At 38.2% G+C, this 17,552-nt stretch overlaps 1 protein-coding gene across 1 annotated transcript in view; it reads left to right on the top strand.

Moving 5' to 3' along the window:
* The window catches only part of ARHGEF38 (Rho guanine nucleotide exchange factor 38), a 152,985-nt gene that overhangs the window by 20,272 nt on the left and 115,161 nt on the right, over positions 1 to 17,552 (top strand). The gene's annotated exons all lie outside the window — the stretch shown is intronic.

Here is a 17,552-nt window from a genome sequence, read left to right on the forward strand (position 1 = left end):
TCCGTTGACAGATGAATGGATAAAGAAGATGTGGTACATACATATATAATGGAATATTACTCAGACATAAAAAGAATGAAATAATGCCATTTGCAACAAGGTGGATGGACCTAGAGATTATTATATTATAATAAGTGAAGTAAGTCAGACAGAGAAAGATAAATATCATATGATACACTTATATGTGGAATATAAAAAAGTGATACAAAAGAACTTATTTACAAAACAGAAATAGACTCACAGACTTAGAGAACAAACTTACGGTTACCAAAGGGGAAAGGTGATGGGGGGGGGGGGAATAAATTGGGAGTTTGGGATCGACTTATCCACACTACTATACTTAAAATAGATAACCAACAAGGACCTGCTGTATAGCACAGCATACTCAATATTTTGTAATAACCTATAAGGGAAAAGAATCTGAAAAAGTAGATGTATATATGTATGTATAACTGAATCAGTTTGCTGAAACTAACACAACATTGTAAATCAACTATACGCCAATAAAAAATAAATTTTAAAAAAAGGAATTTTTAAAAATTCCAGTCTTCAGCAACCACCACCCTGATCTGTCAGCAGCTACCAACATCAAGGCAAGACCATCCACAGCGAAAGGATTATGACCCACTGAAGGCTCAGATGATGATCAGCATTTTTTAGCAATAAAGTATTTTAAAATTATATGTACATTGTTTTCTTAGACATAATGCTATTGCACACATAAGAGACTATAGCATAACATAAGCATAACTTTTATACGCACTGGGAAATGAAAAAATTCATGACTACCTTTATTGCAGTGGTCTGGAACTGCACCTACAATATCTCTGAGGTATGCCTGTATACATATATAATGCTGCACTGATCACTGCTTTGTATATGCTGCTTGGAACCTGTGGCCTGCAATAATTAAGTTGCATTAAAAGAGTCTGTTTCAATCGGTTGTGAAGAAAGGCAACCTTCTCATTTGTCTAAAATATTTACAAATTGGAGCATGGTGTACTCTATATCTAAACCAGCATAAAGATTTTGGCAATAAAAAGAGAGGAAAAAAACAATGACACCCATAATTTGTCCACAAATTACCTTAAAATTATCTTTATCCCCAATTCATACATGATTAGCACACATATAGTTTTTTAAAAAGGCAAGATGGGATCAGTCCCCATGCCCAGACCTTATTTCCTTCTTTCCAGGGCTCTGCTCAAAAGTCCCCTTATTAGTGAGGCTTTCTCTGACTTCTCTCTATGCCGGAATAACCACTATCCACCAGCTGGTTTATTTTCTTTCATAGTGCCTTACCACATTCTGGAATGCTATATATTTCTTTATTAATTGGTTTTTTGTTTCTCTTCCATCACTAAAATGTTCCATAAGAGATGATGTTTCTCTCAGTTTTTTCATTGCTGTATTGACATTACCTACAAAACGATTTCTCAACATTTGCACCACTTACATTTTGGGCTAGATAATTCTTTGTTGCGGGGTGTTGTCCTTTGCATTGTAGAATATCAGCAGCATCCCTCACCTCTACCCACTAGATGCCAATAGCACCTTCATCCCCTAATGGTGACAATCATAAATGACTCCAAACATTATCAAATATCCCAGGCAGGCGGCGGGGGGAGGCAAAATTTGGGATTGAAAACCACTGATCTAAAACAATGCCTGGCACAATGAGCACTAAATAAATATTTGTTGAATGAACAAACAAATGGATAAAATCAGTATATCTCATCCAGTCAAAAGTTTTCCTTCTCAGCAATAGAACAATTACAACAGAAAAATTAAATACAGAGAGGACTTTCCAAGTAAAGTTCCGTTTCTATTCAGGGCTTAAAATTTGTCCTCTTTTACTTGTCTTCTCCTGCTAAAGACTTTAAATAAAGACATTTCCAGAAAGTACCCATTTATTTAGCCTCTAATTGTTTTGGCTGCCCTATACTGATCACCAAAGGAGCATATAAATTCAAACCAATGTCACTTAAGCATTTTTCAAGCCAGGTAAGTTTTGTTGAGTTCCCTTTTGAAATCCACTTCTCTGCTTTCTGTAGCAATTAGCAGTCAGAGGAAATAAATCACATGCCCTTTGAATGAGGATACAATATTTCCCTGCCCCAATGTTTGAGCTTTCAAATTCAGAGCAGTGGAGAGTCTGCGCCTCCATATTTTCACTTAATACTTAATACTGGCTCCTCTCCAACACCTGCCTGACATGCAATTATTCTTAACCTATTTCACAGAAGGCCAGTTCCATTCATCTTTCTGTGGATCAGATTTCCACTGAAACTGATAAAAGATTTTACTGTGTGAAACTAAATCTGTAGGGTTCAATGCAATGCTAAGCCAAGGGTTTTGAGGTTTATGGGGGCAGATATGACATACAGCATGGAGGGGGACAAAAGAACATGTTTAATCATATTGGGGGTTTGGTAATGATCTATTTGAAATAAAACCCTAGGTAGAATTATAGGTGGGTGCTTGCACTATATGGGTACAAAGGGGATTGGACGGCGGGAGTGATGGTCAGAAAATCTGAACTCAATTTCTGACTCTGTTATTTAAGGTAAGATACTTACCTTCTCTAGAAATTAGCTTCCTTCTCTATATAATGAGATAGAATTGGACAGACTTTATCACCTTATCTCCCTTACCTGTTCTTTCTCCATTGTTCCCTATTTCTTTAAATGACACCACCGTCCCATTAATAGTGAGAAATCTGAGAGTCAACTTTGACTTTTCTTCTCCTTTACCCCTACACTGATTGCTTACCAGTTCATGTCAGTTTCATCTCCTAAATTTCTCTTGATCTGTTCAGTTCTCTCTGTCCTATTGGCAACTAGACAAAGCTTAATTGCCTCTCTCTCTCCCATAGCAACTAGACCCTCTCGGTTCATGGCCACTTACCTGTCTCCTTGCCTTCATCCTTGCTCTCCACCCTCTTCCTCAAAACCTGGTTCTACTGAGGCCAAAGTGATCTTGTGAAGAGAATTTGATCATGTCACTCACGTGGAGATATGGGGATATATGTATATTTATAGCTGATTCCCTTCGTTATCAAGCAGAAACTAACACACCACTGTAAAGCAATTGTACTCCAATAAAGATGTTAAAACAACAAACAAACAAAAAAATGGCTCGCTGATTTCCCATTCTTCTTAAAAATTCCAGATTCCTTAACAAGGCCTTCAAGATCTGTCTCCTGATCATTTCTCTAGACTCATCTCCTTACCGCATTCTTTAACATTTGTATTTTCATCATGCTAAGCTTTTTGCAAATCTTTTTTTGCCACCAAGCCTTTGGACATGCTGCTCAGAACCGCTGGGCTTCTCTCTTCACTAGTGCTACTCTCTTCCAGATTTCATTAGGGTGGGACTTCTCCAGTAGGCCTGACAGCTAGGCTGCACTCTGCTTAGCATATAGGCCATGGTTTATTGTAATTATATTTGTACATCAGTTTTTAAATATTGACTGATATTTTAAATTGCAAAGTGATTTGTTTGCAGAATCTTTCTAAATAATTTTCTCCTCTTTTACAGTTGTCTCATTCAACTCCTAATAGAGCAGCAGTGTTCTGGCAACTTAACTTTATCAAATCATTTCAAAGCATTAAAGCAGTTTTCATGGAAACACACATACTCTTTTACACTCACAGGTCATCAGTTTATGTAAGTTTAAATTAACTTAATGTAATTACAATAAGAAGTACAACTGACATAATGATGTTTGCTGTTGAACACTACTACTTCTTGGAGAAGATGCAATTTGATCATTAAGTGAATAAGTGCACAGGCATCAGTTGGTACGTCTTAGGGAAGAATGGAAGGTACTGATTTATCCTGCTACTTTAATACCCTATCTTTACCTCTAGATTGTACACTTCTTGACAGAAAGGACTGTTATTTTATTCACTATTATATATCCAACATAAAGAATAGTCCCAACTCAAAACCAATATATAATTTAAGAAATTGATATTAAATTAGATACAAGATTTCTTTAAAAACTATGGAATTCATAAAATTGCTCACCTTCAAATTCTGATTTTTCTTACTCTTATTTAATAATGAACATGTGTATGGTTGTGACAAAATTATGAATTGGGGTCAGGTTCTTGCACTGTATTATCCTTGTATCCTCCACAGTCAAATGACTCTGCGAGCGAGCTCCTCAATAAATAAGTGTTGAATGGTGTATGTGTGCTTGCATAATCTGGTCTTGGGGGTGAGGAGTGGCTGTGAGGGCAGGTGTTGGTAAGCAAGGCATTAAGCTCAGTATATGAAAATATTAGTTCCAAATCTCCTTTATTAAGAGATACATGAGATTTCAACGTCATAATGGAAATCAAAATCCATGATTATTTATTGGTAGCTATTGATGAATAATATCAGCTAGGGACTTTAATCCAAATAAATAAAGACCTAGAATGTTAAAATTAACAATAAACTGTGTATGTTAGCAGGACATGTATCTTATTTTAGTTACCTTGCTTTTTCAACTTTCTTGAGAAGCACAACATTTTCAGTGAATTTCTCAGAAACTTATTTGTGCTGGTGATTTAGCTTCAGGGTAAATGAGAAAGAATCAGATTTTTTAAAAATTCAAGGGTTTTTATTATGTCAAACAACATACAAGGAATTTGTATTCAGATTTGAATCTGAATTCAGCCTGAATAAGAAGAATGAACATTAGGCCTGGTATTGAACCCATTTTGTAGAAGTCCTTGCTGTTTTGTGCTTTTTTTTTCTAGAGCAGGTCCAGAGCCCAGAAGAATAGTCCTCCATCTCTCCTCCCACCCTTGGAACATTTCCAAGAGGGAAAAAAAGGAGGAAAAGCAGATGCTGCCATTCAGAACCAGATATAGAAAAATGGCAAGTAAATCATGGTCATGAAAAGAATGACTTAACATTTTTTGAGAGGTTTCTGTGTGTCAGACACTGAGTTCAGCAATTGGCCTGCTTTATCTGGATTCTTACAACCTCCTAGCCGTGAGTAATAGTTATAATGCAGGTTTAGGAGCCAGACTGACTCAGTTTCTGGTTTGAATCCACTTACTGTGGTGTGACCTTAGGCCTTAACCTTAACCTGTGTTTCACTTCTTCACATGGAAATAAAAGGAAGGGAATAAAAAAAATCTATGTAGTGTTTTTTGTGAGGATTGAAGAGCTAATACAGACAGGCTCAGTATTTAGCACAAAGTGAGAACAGTCATCCCTTGGTATCCATGGTGAATTGGTTCCAGGACCCATGTGGATACCAAACTCCACAGATGCTCAAGTCCCTTATATAAAATGGCATAGTATTTACACATCCTCCTGTATATGTTAAATCATCTCTAGATTACTAATACATTGTTAATGCCATGTAAATAGTTGCAGGGCATGCAGCAAGTTCAAGTTTTGCTTTATGAAACTTTCTGGAATTTTTTTAAGAAAAACATTTTCAATCCTTAGTTGGTTGAATCCTTGGGTGCAGAACCTGCAGGTACAGAGGGCTGGCCATACTCAAAATGTTAGGTTTTATTATCATTACTATCACGATTGTTCTTATTCCCCCTCTGCAGATGAGGCAATTTAGTGAGTCCAAATGACTTGGCCAAGGTCACACAGCTAATGGATGGCAGAGTCAGAATTGAACTGTATGTTTGCCTGTCTAGCACAATTCCACTACACACAACACAATGTACCCTGATCATAGCATAAGCAGACAGGTTGAGGAGGGAAGAGAGCCCAGGCTTCAGAGCTAAGCATGTCTGGTTTGAATCCCATCACTTCTCCATACTCTGTGAGCCACTGGATAACTTTTACTCACATTCACTGTGTTCAGTTTCCTCATCTGTAAAATTAGTGTGGTATCCCACTTCTAGTGTTATGAGGAAGATTATAGATAATGTATATATTTTTAAGTTGGTACATAACAGATGCTTGATAACTTGCTCTCATAGGCTATCACAATATAATTAGTATAACTGCAGTCATAGTGTATAATGCTTTAATATAAAAATTATTTTTCTTTAAATTTTATTATTTATTTTTTTGGCTGTGTTGGGTCTTCGTTTCTGTGCGAGGGCTTTCTCTAGTTGCGGCAAGCTGGGGCCACTCTTCATCGCGGTGCGCGGGCCTCTCACTATCGCGGCCTCTCCTGTTGCGGAGCACAGGCTCCAGATGCGCAGGCTCAGTAGTTGTGGCTCACAGGCCCAGTCGCTCCGCGGCATGTGGGATCTTCCCAGGCCAGGGCTCGAACCCGTGTTCCCTGCATTAGCAGGCAGATTCTCAATCACTGCGCCACCAGGGTAGCCCCAAAATTATTTTTAAAGAATATATACTTCTATAAATAAAGCGTGGTCTATACATACAATGGAACATTATTCGTCCTTAAAAAGGAAGGAAATTCTGACATCTATAACATGGATGAACTTGAAGACATGATGCTAAGTTAAAAAAACCATTCATCAAAAAACTTATATTCTGATTCTGCTTATATGAGGTACCTAGAGTAGCCAAATTCATAGAGACAAAAAGTAGAATGGTGGTTGCCAGAGGCCTGGGGGGAGGAGGAGATGGGGAGTTATTGTTTAATGCATATGGAGTTTCCATTAGAGAAGATGACAAACTTCTGGAGATGGATGGTGGTGATGGTTACACAACAATCTGAATGTACTTAATGCTGCTCAACTACACACTTAAAAATAGTTAACATGGTAAATTTTATGTTTCATATATTTACCACAATAAAAAAAATGAGAGAATAAAGTACATTTTTGTATAAGAGGAAAACATTATTATTAAAATGATTGAAATGAGAATCACAGTCTTCAGATTAGCTCCTGGTTCTTCAGAAATATTTTGATGTTTTATATTGAGTTCCACCAAGAAGTCACTTTAGTCTTTATATTTTATGAGGGAGAAGGTGTGCGTGACTTATTTTTATCCACAACATATGTTTCTATTTGAATTGGCAGGTGAGCATTAATCAGTGTAGAAATCATTCTAATGATACTGTCAGTGGAGAAATAATATTGTTGTGACACCAAGAGAACATTTTAGTTTACACATGACCTTGAAATAACATTTTTGCCAGGAAATTTGATGCAGTGCACATGTGGGACATGATAGAAAGAAGCCAAGCTAAAGTGCATTAGTTATGTGCACTGCACATGATGTATAGGCCAAACGCCAGTGAGATACAAGGATATAATTGACTATGAAGGTCATTCCATCACCAGTATAATATTTGGAACAAAGATGTATTCAGTTATGCTGTTTATACTGCACCTCCTCATTTTTATAAGCTTTCCTTTTTATGTGAGTTTTTTTTTAACTCCCATAAGGCTTTTTTTTTTTTTTAAGAGAAGGTCCGTTTTGTTTAAATTGTCTTGCGCTCCAAATCCAAACCATTTTGAATTTTGAAAGCTGACTTGCTTCTGACATTGAAACTGTTTTTTCTTTTTAAATTTACTATAATAAATTTTAAATTTTGAGAAAACAAATTTAATAGACCCAGTCTTGTGTGTGTGTCTGTTCTATTTGCATCTGTTTCAGTCTCATTACATTCATACTTATCGATGTTCTCTTTTATCTCTTGCATTAGTTCTGCCTTGATAAAATACCAGCTCTAATTGCTCACCTTAGTTTCCCTTCCTTGACTTACATAGGAGCCTCCTGGGCAGCGGAAGGAGCTGTTCGTCTCCGATCTTTGCTCTAAGCTCCTCTAAACCCTTGTTTTTTCTCTAGACGCAATAGTGAGTATTTATCCATCCCTGCTCTCTCCAGAGAGCTCTTAGCCCCAAAGCACGAATATTTCTAAACTTCCTAGCAGGATCCTGTTACTTGTTGAATGTTTTCATTGGGAGTTTGAAGAGAGTGAGTCTCTACAAGAAACCTCTTTTCTTATATATTTTGTCTTCTGCTATACTGAGATGTTTGGGTCCTATTTCCATTTAACTGGCACTCTTACTAAAGTAATGTTTTCAGAGACATTACAAGGGTGGCTATTTGCCAAATTCTCCTGTACTTGAAAGCAGTGGTCTTTTAACCTAAATTATAACTAACAAGGGGGCCAAGATCAAAATCTTTTTCTCTCGGAATTCTTTATACATGATTCCAATGTCTTCTAGCATCCAGTGTTGCACATAAGAAATTTAATTCAAGTCTTAGTCTCACCTGAAATTTTTCTTTCAGGAAGTTTGTAAGAGTTTCTCTTTATCCTTGGAATTTAGAAATTTCTTTATGTTTAGGTGTGCTCCTTTTTATGACGTGTAAAGTGTAAAAGGCAATTAAATATTTCAGAACTAGAAAGACTAGAAAATTTTGTTAATTTTATTGGTTATTGTTCTAACACATGCTTATTTCTCTCTACCTGTTCAGGTGTCCTTCTTCCTGGATTAATATTCCATATGATTTATCTTTCCCTCTTCATTTCCATCTTATTCCTTTTTGCATTTCAATCTTCCATTTGGGACCATTTGCCCTCTGAGTAAGGTACATCTTTTAGAATTACTTTTTATGAGGCTCTTCTGGTGGTAAACTAAGATCTTGTTTTTCTAAAATGTGTTTATTTTACCATCATTTTTGAGAAAGTTTTGCTAGGCTAAGGTGACAGTTATTTTCTCTTAGTTCTCTAAAGGCATATTTTACTATGTTCTGGCTTGTGTCAGTGTCGTTGTAAGGGCAGCTATTAGTCTGATTGTTAACCCTTTGTAGGTAATTTGTCTTTTCTTACTGCATGCTCTTAAGATCTAGTTATTCTTATTGTTTCAAAGTTTCAAAATGCTGTGTCTAGGTGTGGTTTTCTAATTTTATCTATCTTGTTTGGAATTCATTAAAATTTCTGATTCTGAGGCTTACTGTCTTTCACAATTTCTGAAGTCTTTGGTAATTGGCACGTCGAATATTTCCTCTTCCTTACATCCTCTGTCATACCCTGTGGATCTCCAGTTAAGCATTTGTTAGACCTCATCCAGTTCTCAATGTCTCCCAACTTATGCTGCATATTTTATATCTCTTCACTTCACTCTGTTGCATTGTGTATAATTTCTTTGGCTTGGTTCCATTAATTTCTTCAGCTTTGTCTAATTTACTGTCTTACCCTTTCACTGGGTTTTGTAGTCCATTAAGCTTTTAAATTTTAATTATTATGAGTTTTACTTTGCAAAGTTTTATTTCATTCTTTTAAAATCTACTTCATCATTTTTATAGCCTCTTGTTTTGTTTTTGTTTTTTTTAACACCTTTATTGGAGTATAATTGCTTCACAATGTTGTGTTAGTTTCTGCTGTATAACAAAGTGAATCAGCTATATGTATACATATATCCCCATATCCCCTCCCTCTTGTGTCTCCCTCCCACCCTCCTATCCCACCCCTTCTAGGTGGTCACAAAGCACCAAGCTGACCCCCTGTGCTATGCAGCTGCTTCCCACTAGCTATCTATTTTACATTTGGTAGTATATATTAGTCCATGCCACTCTCTCACTTCATCCCAGCTTACCCTTCCCCCTCCCCATGTCCTCAAGTCCATTCTCTACATCTGAGTCTTTATTCCTGTCCTGCCCCTAGTTCTTCAGAACCATTTTTTTTTTTTTTTAGATTCCATATATATGTGTTAGCATACGGTATTTGTTTTTCTCTTTCTGACTTACTTCATTCTGTATGACAGACTCTAGGTCCATCCACCTCACTACAAAGAGCTCAATTTCGTTTCTTTTTATGGCTGAGTAATATTCCATTGTATGTTTGTGCCACATCTTCTTTATCCATTCATCTGTCGATGGACACTTAGGTTGCTTCCATGTCCTGGCTATTGTAAATAGAGCTGCAATGAACATTGTGGTACATGACTCTTTTTGAATTATGGTTCTCTCAGGGTATATGCCCAGTAGTGGGATTGTTGGGTCGTATGGTAGTTCTATTTTTAGTTTTTTAAGGAACCTCCATACTGTTCTCCATAGTTAGTCTCTTTTTTCTTGATTTTAAGTTCAAACCACTCTGTTTCTATAGACCTACTAAATACACTTTTTAAATATCTCTAATAATTCCAATATTTTAATGCTTTGTGCATAAAATTGTGTCTCTTTTTTTCCTGTATCTGACTCATGATACCTCGTTTCCTTGTATACATTTTTTTTTTTGTGATCTCATGTTCCTTGCAATATATCTGTGGGAATTATTTGAAGCCTGAGTTGAAGACCTATTCAATTTCATTAAAAGTTTGTTCTTAATTTCTTTTCTTTTGTTTTCTTTTGGCTTATATTTTTTCCCTTGTTTTACTTCTTTACTTAAATCATTAATTTTCAGTCTTGTTTCCTTTCTTATATATAAATTTAAGGCTATACATTTTCCATAAGCAATGTTTAAGTGACATTCCACATGTAATATTTTTCTTATCTTTCAGAATAAATATCTTCTATTTGCTTTTGTGATTTCTTCTATTGCCCATTAGTTATTTAGCGGGTTTTTTTTAACATTCCTAAACAAATAAGCTTAAGTTTTATTTTTGTTGTTTACTTGTAACTTAATTGCATTGTAGTTGTGATTCTTATGTACTGATTCTTTGAAATTTTATGGTCTACAGTATGGTGTATTTTCATAAAGGTTATGTTTGTCCTTAAAAAGAATGTGAAATCTCCAACTCTTGAGCACACATTTTTCCATCCTAACTGGCCTGTCATTGAATTATGTTTATAATACCATTATTATGGAAGATTTGTCAAATTCTGCTTACAACTCACTTTTTATATCATATGTTTTGAAACCATATTATTCAGTACACACAAAATTAAAATTTTCATATCGTCCTGATGAACATTTAATCATTATGGAGTGCCTTCAAGTTTATTTTGCCTTCAAGTTTATTTTGTCTGGTATAAAGATAGCTTTACCATCTTTCTCTTCATTAGTATTTGCTCAGTATTGTTTTTTACTTTTTACGTTCAAACTTTCTATTATGTTCTCTGTCTTGTAAACAGCACATAGCTGTAGCTGTTTTTTTTTTATTTTAAATCCAGCTTGATAATCTGGTTATTTGATTTATTATAATTGCTCATATATTTGGATGTACCTTATATTTCTCTTTTCTTCTTTTGAATTACTTTTTCCTCATTACATTTTGCCTCTACTGGTTTTGAAAATTTACATACTATTTCTATTATTGTGATGATTGGTCTTGAAATGTTAACATGCATTCTTAATTGAAAAACATCTAAATTACTCCAATGCCTTTACCTTTTCTGCATCACTACAAAGATGTTTAAATGTTTAAAATACTTGCAAAGCTGCCCTCTCCTCTAATCTCTCCTACTCCCTCCCAGCTATCTACCCACCTCAGTCACACCGGCCTCCTTCCTGATCCTTGAACAGGGCACACACACTCTCACCTTAAAGCTTTCCACTGGCTGGTTCCTCTGAGGAAAACTATGTACCCCAGACACCTGCATGACTCTCTGTCTCCTTTCAAGTCTTTGCTTAATATGAAAATTTCCCCACCATCTTATTTAAAATTGCATACCTTTTGAGAATTTCCTAGAGGCCCTCATTGCTGTATTGTTTTTACCATACCACTTATTACCTTTTAGTATACTAAATAACTTATTTATATTCTTCTTTCCCCACTAAAATTTAATCTCTATGAGAAAAGGGATTTTTTTTTTTTGATATTTTTTAAACTGCTGTATCTTCAGCTCCTAGAACACTTTCAGGCTCATAGTAGGCCCTTAATAATCATTTGTGAAATGTTCAATGAATCCAGGCCCCAAACCCATATGAGAGCCAATTATTGTCCCTGAATTATTAGGGAACCTTCTCTCCTGCCCCCCTTTTTTTTTAATCATCAGGCAGAGGTACGGCTGAGACAATTTTTACTGATGTCTCTCCCTTTGGAGCATTATTTGTACTGAACTAGTTCACCTTTTACTGAGTGTTTCCTTTCTGTTCCTGGCTTTATGCTATTTCTCTAATCAGGTTCCCCACTGCTCAGAAACCTAGCCCAGATCTCATCTCCACCATGTCCTGTCTCCTCGTTGTGGACACACAAAGTTCTCATCCTCTTAGGACACCAGTGTCTGTAGATGTCTCCAGGATATTTGGTGGTTTCAGCCTCACTTAATTCTTTGGACTGCACTTAAAGTTTACTCCAGCCCTCAGAGAATTTTTACACATTTTTGAAGCCTTAGTCATTCATTTAAAATATTTTTAAATGTTTTATCTGGTGTTTTTAAATGTCTCTGAATCTCTACCAGTCAAGCTGGGATTCATTTTTCATGATTTGTGAAATACACCTGGAGCGGTGTGCCTTTCTTCTATAGTCATTTATTTCTTCTCTTTGCTGTTGTCACTGCCAAGACCTTCAGAGCCACTACCACAGCTGGAACTACCACTTGAGCTATTGTGTGGCTGCTTAGGGAAACTATTAAACTGAATTCAAGACAATAATGCATTAGAACACAAGGACTATCTGGTTTATTATTGATGTCTCTCTAACTGAAAACTTTTGTACAATCCTGTACCTATCCTCCAAGTGTGATTTTTCTGGCCTGTACTGGAAACCAAGACATTAGACAAAGATACAAAAAAATGTATTGAAAGAAAAAGCCTAACTGACAATCTCATGTTTATTTCACTACTGAAACTCAAGCTATTGTGGCACAGGCAATCTTTGACTAGTAGCTTGGGAAGATTCCCTAACGAACACTGAAAGGTGGGAGGAAACTTACATGTAGTTCAAGTTCTTAAGAGGGGCAATCTAAACAATGACTGTGATCTTTCAGGGATTAGATTATGTGGGGATATTGGTTTCCTATTGCCTCTGTAACAAATCACCACAAATTTAGTGGTGTAAACTAACACAAATGTATTATCTCAGTTTCTGTCGGTCAGAAGTCCAGAGTGGCCGAGTCTCTGCTTAGAGTCTCACAGCTGAAAGCAAGGGGTCAGTAGAGCTGTGCTCCTTTCTGGAGGTTTGAGGGGGGGAGCCTTTCCTCGCTCTTTAGGTTGTTGGTACCTATTTCCTTTCTGGCCATCAACCAAAGGCTGTTCTCAGCTTCTAAGGGCCACTCACATTCCTTAGCTCTTAGCCCCTCTTCCTCCATCTTCAAAACCAGCACTGGTGGATCAGGTCCCTCTCAGTCTTCACCTCTCCTTGTGTTCTCTTCTGCTTCTAAGGGCTAATGTGATTAGGTTGGGTCCATCAGGATAATCCAGGATAATCTCCCCATCCCAAAGTCTGTAACCTTAATCACATCAGCAAAGTCTTCTTTGCCGTGTGAGGTCACATATTCACAGGTTGCAAGGATTAGGGTGTAGACATCCTTGGGGAGCCATTTTCTGCCTATAACAGTGAGCAAGAATCCAGATTATAGAAACCAGGAGAAAGTGTATCAATAGTGGAAAGGGAAGTCAGGACCACTAATGTCCAGATATGAAGACCACTGATGTCCAGAGATATTTTCTGAAGCCCAGAAGTTTCTCCATGAAGACATGCAAAAGGACATTAGCAGATATCCATGAATCAGACTCACAGCTGAGGCTCAGGCAGGTGGGATTTGATGTTAATAGAAAGCCCTTAGCCTGATGGCCACTGGTAGTCTTTCAGACACCACTCAAATTTACCCAGGCTGGTGTGCTTTCCCTCTCTGGAATGACAGAAAACTCTTCAAGGAAGAGGAAGCCCTGAGGCACCAGTCTTATCTCCTCCTAAAGCTATCTCTTGGGCTTCCCTTTGAGGTTGGAAGTGGTTGGCATTTTCAATCCAATTTTGAGGCTTTCAGCCTATTTAAATTACAGGCCACCAGCAGAATATCTTTTTTAGGTGTTTTCTTTTATCTCTCCTTATAGATTGCCTAGCCATGGTCTGAGTTCATATCTCATTTGTATGCTTTTGCTGAACGTGGCAAGGAAGAATCAGAACATGCCAACATTTTGATTTTTTCTACCATTTCCTCTAATTATATGCCTTAGTATGTGGTAATATAGATTTACCAAATATTTTGCCACTGGATGGTAATGGTCACCAACTCTCCAGACTACAAATGTCTTCCTGGTATCCTTCCTCCCCCACTAGGCCATTTTCACATTACAGGTTGCATTATTTGCAGCACTTAAATTTCTAGATACCAAAATCTCTGTCATATACTAATAAACTTTCCTAAAAACAACAGAAAAATGTGGCTTAACACATGGAAATTTATGTGTCTCATGCAAGAAGTCTAGGAGTAAGGAGGCTCTTTACATCTTTCCATACACTGCCATCCATTGTGTACAGGTCTTAATCTTTGTGGCTAGTACTTCATGGTTCCAGCATGGCTGCTGCACTTCCAGGATTCACATCCACATTCCAGGCAATAAAAAAGAGGCAAGAAACCTAAGGGGTGAAGGATGGAAGAAGGGGCATCCCAACCAAGTTTGCCTTTTTACAGACTCCTGAAACCCCTCTCAGAGATTTTTGCTTACATCTCTCTTTTGCCATAAATGAGACATAGTTTTAAAAAGAATCTAAGAAGTAAGCATTTTTATCTATTCAGTGTTCAATTTATAAAAGACAAATGGGAGAATAGATATTGGACAGGCAAATAGCAGTGTCTGACAACTATATTGCTATTGTAAAGAATAAAGATATATGTATATATATACATGCTTACCAAACAAAATTACCACCATATAATGCTAAAGTTGAAAAAGCAAGTTGTAGAGGAACGTGTATATGAGTATATGTTGTTTAAAAAAAACAATTAACTGCTATATGTATATATATGCATGCATGAAAATATTTTGGGAAGGTTATACACTAAACTGGAATGCAGCTAAAAATACAGTGAAAATTATATTACAGCTAATAAACAGGAATTGCATCTAATAAGAATACAAACATTTACACAATATCTACTATTCTTCCAAGCACTGTTGTGTTTAACAAACATTAACTCATTTTATCTTCACAAACACTTTATAAGGTTTTACTAATATTACCCTTAATTTACAGATGAGGAAATGGATGCACAAAGAGTTAAACACCTTGTTCAAGGTCACATACCTAATGTTAGAGGTGGAGTTTGAATCCAGGAAGTGTGGTGCAAAGTCTAGGCACTTAACCTTGAAACTATATATAATTTTATAACTTGATAAAATTAAATCAATTACCTCTCCTTAAAACCCACCCCAAAACAGCAGCAGCAATAGCAACAACAGCAAAGCAGAAAGAGTGCACATGAACTCTAAGCAAAACGTGGGCTCTCAGTGAAGACTGTCATCAGTCCTCCCCAGCCATGCCCTTACCTTCGGGTGCTTTTTCATCTCTCTAGAAGACCACGGTTCTCCCCACACATACTCCCAGCTCAGAAGGGCTACCCAGGATTCCAATCGCCAGCTCTATTCTGAATTTCCTCCGTGGGTGGCGCCCCTATATTTCCTTCTCTTCCTCTCCCAACATAGCTGTCCACCCACTTCGGAGTCATGCATTTTTCTTCACAAGCTGATAACTATAAAATAATGAGATAACTGTTTGCCCTAAGGGGTGGAAAAGTTCAAGAGTTGAGAGAAAGAACCCTGTCATTCCCATGTCTGTGGAAATAACTAACATTTATGTGGTTTTAAAGACCTTAAGGAGATTCCACATACCATTGCTCATTTAATTCAGTCTTTATGATAACCCTGTGATGGTTTTCATTCCTAGTTTACAGATGAGGAAACTGAGGCTCTGTGAGGATAAGTACTTTTTTTTTTTTTAATCCACCAAGTTCTTGCTGTGAACAGTGGCAGAGGTGATCTTAAGTCTGGTTATCCTTTCCCCAAACTGCAGCAAACTCCTTTTACATAAACTTTCTTGGCCAGGAATTACCACATATGTTACTCACGAAATCTGTAGCTAGAATAGTTAAAATTTATCATCACTGCTGGAAAAATAAAGCTCGAGGGTAAAAGAAAGAGGTTGGGCAAGGGGAGGTCACTTACGTGGTACCGATTTCATTCACAGTAGCATATTTTGGTTAAAACTATCTAAATGTCCTTTTAGCCTCCATTTCCCTTTAGTTTTGACACAGTCTTTTAGTTTATGCTAACTACTGGAAAATAGTCATTCCTAAAGATTTATTTTTCCTTCTTTCCTAAATACTTAGCTCCTCTGTTGCTTTATCTAGAAATAAAAGATTATTATGGCGGACTGCTGATTTGGGTGATCTATATTGGTCATATTCGTGTGTTACAAGTAGTTTTATGTGTAAAAACGTAGTATAACTGAAATGTAAAAGCTTTAAAGGTTGAGAAGGATCTTATAAAAACAAAGCTTGTGACACAAATGGGGAATAGGGCAAGATGGCGGAAGAGTAAGACGTGGAGATCACCTTCCTTCCCACAGATACATCAGAAATACATCTACACGTGGAACTGCTCCTACAGAACACCCACTGAACGCTGGCAGAAAACGTCTGACCTCCAAAAAGGCAAGAAACTCCCCCCGTACTTGGGTAGGGCAAAAGAAAAAAGAAATAACAGAGACAAAAGAATAGGGACGGCACCTGCACCAGTGGGAGGGAGCTGTGAAGGAGGAAAGGTTTCCACGCACTAGGAAGCCCCTTCGCGGGCGGAGACTGCGGGTAGCAGAGGGGGGAAGCTTCGGAGCCACAGAGGAGAGCACAGCCACAAGGGTGCGGAGGGCAAAGCGGAGAGATTCCCGCACAGAGGCTCGGCGCCGAGCAGCACTCACCAGCCCGAGAGGCTGGTCTGCTCAGCCGCCGGGGCGGGCGGGGGCTGGGAGCTGAGGCTCGGGCTTCGGTGCTAGCCGGGAGGGAGTCCGGGAAAAAGTCTGCAGCTGCTGAAGAGGCAAGAGACTTTTTCTTGCCTCTTTGTTTCACGGCGCACAAGGAGAGGGGATTCAGAGTGCCGCCTAAACGAACTCCAGAGACGGGCACGAGCCGCGGTGATCAGCGCGGGCCCCAGAGACGGGCATGAGACGCTAAGGCTGCTGCTGCCGCCACCAAAAAGCCTGTGTGCGAGCACAGGTCACTCTCCACACCGCCCCTCCCGGGAGCGGGTGCAGCCTGCCACTGCCAGGCTCCCGTGATCCAGGGACAACTTCCGCGGGAGAACGCACGGCGCGCCTCAGGCTGGTGCAATGTCACGCCGGCGTTTGCCGCTGCAGGCTCGCCCCGCATCCGTATCCTTCCCTCCCCCCGGCCTGAGTGAGCCAGAGCCCCCGAAGCAGCTGCTCCTTTAACCCCGTTCTGTCTGGGCGGGGAACAGACGCCCTCAGGTGACCTACACGCAGAGGCGGGTCCAAATCCAAAGCTGAACCCCGGGAGCTGTGCGAACAAAGAAGAGAAAGGGAAATCTCTCCCAGCAGCCTCAGAAGCAGCGGATTAAATCTCCACAATCAACTTTATGTGCCTGCATCTGTGGAATACCTGAATAGACAACGAATCATCCCAAATTCAGGAGGTGGACTTTGGGAGCAGGATATATTAATTTTTCCCCTTTTCCTTTTTTTTGTGAGTGTATATGTATATGCTTCTGGGTGAGATTTTGTCTGTATAGCTTTGCTTTATAATAGCTTTATTTTACTTCATTA

The sequence above is a fragment of the Eschrichtius robustus genome, chromosome 4, assembly GCF_028021215.1.
Source record: "Eschrichtius robustus isolate mEscRob2 chromosome 4, mEscRob2.pri, whole genome shotgun sequence".
Taxonomy (NCBI): domain Eukaryota; kingdom Metazoa; phylum Chordata; class Mammalia; order Artiodactyla; family Eschrichtiidae; genus Eschrichtius; species Eschrichtius robustus.